Genomic DNA, 1,471 nt, shown 5'->3' on the forward strand with positions numbered 1-1,471 from the left:
CTCCAAAGTTTTGACTTATGGCAATAATCCAATCATGATTTTTTTTTCATTTCCATCAATACTTGGTTACAAACCCACAAAATAACTTAATTATTAATTAGCTTCCCTTTATGCCTTTACTCATATTCATTTTGGCAGCTTTACTGATTTTACCTCAATCAGTTTACTTGATTTTCTTTCCTTACCTTCCCATAAAGCCTGAAGGGAATTAAGTCGAATTCCCAACCCGTGAGAAACAAAAATAGAGAAAAACACATGCCAAAGAAAAACAATCACACGCACAAGACAATATTTACGTGGTTCGACAATTTGCCTAAGTCCACGGAGTTGCAAAGATATTACTATTATCAGGGAAAAATACAGAGTACAACTCGGCTACAATATTTTCTCTCTATATATAACACGGCAACCACACCACACTAAAAAACCATAATTCCAAAAGGTGGTTCCACAATGGGCTAAATGGGCCCAAACCACACAATATTATTTGGGTCGGGTCGTCAAACTGGATCAAACAAAACTAAGCTCCACAAAGCCCGACAAATCTCCCACTTGGAGACTAGTTCAATCACCAACATCAAACCGCTATCTTCCAAGAAGCAATCCCTCATCCCTACAACTCATCCTCCTGTCCTCAAGCTAGAAGACCAATTGAAGCTGCGCGCAGCTTCAACTTCTCAATAGTGACACCCTTAGTCAACATGTCTGTCGGGTTCTTAGATCCACAAATCTTCTTAAGTATTACCAGTTTATCTTCAACAAGGTAACGGATAAAGTGGTATTTTGTTTGTATATGCTTCGACTTTGGATGAAAAGCCGAATTTTTTGCAAGAAAAATTGCACTCTAACTGTCATTGTGTAGAATGTCCATCTCCTGCTTCTTACCCAATTCATCTAAGAAACCATGTAGCCAAATCATCTCCTTTCCAGTTTCAGTTGCTGCAACATACTCAACTTCTGTAGTAGACAAAGTAACAATCTTCTATAGATTTGAAGCCCATGATATAGTTGTACCACCTAGAGTAAAAACAAACCCAGTAGTACTCTTTCTACTATCAATATCACCAGCAAAATCAGCATCTACATAACCTTGCAGTTTCAAACTTGCACCTGTGAAGCAAAGACATGTATCTAATGAACCCTTCAGATATCTTAGAATCCACTTGACTGCCTCCCAATGCTACTTTCCAGGCCTACTCATGAATCTGCTCACAACTCCCACTACTGCAATGTCTGGCCTTGTACATACCATAACATTCATCAAGTTGCCAATAGCTGAGGCATAGGGCACCTTGCTCATATGGTCCCTTTCTTCTTCTGTCTTCGGTGACTGTTCTTTGCTTAGTTTGAAATGACTACCCAAGGATGTGCTCACTGGTTTAGCTTCATTCATGTTGAACCTGCTAAGAACTTTCTTCACATACTCTAACTGTGAAAGCTTCAATGTACCATTAGCCGTGTCTCTAATGAT

This window comes from Vitis vinifera, chromosome 9, assembly GCF_030704535.1.
Source record: "Vitis vinifera cultivar Pinot Noir 40024 chromosome 9, ASM3070453v1".
NCBI lineage: Eukaryota > Viridiplantae > Streptophyta > Magnoliopsida > Vitales > Vitaceae > Vitis > Vitis vinifera.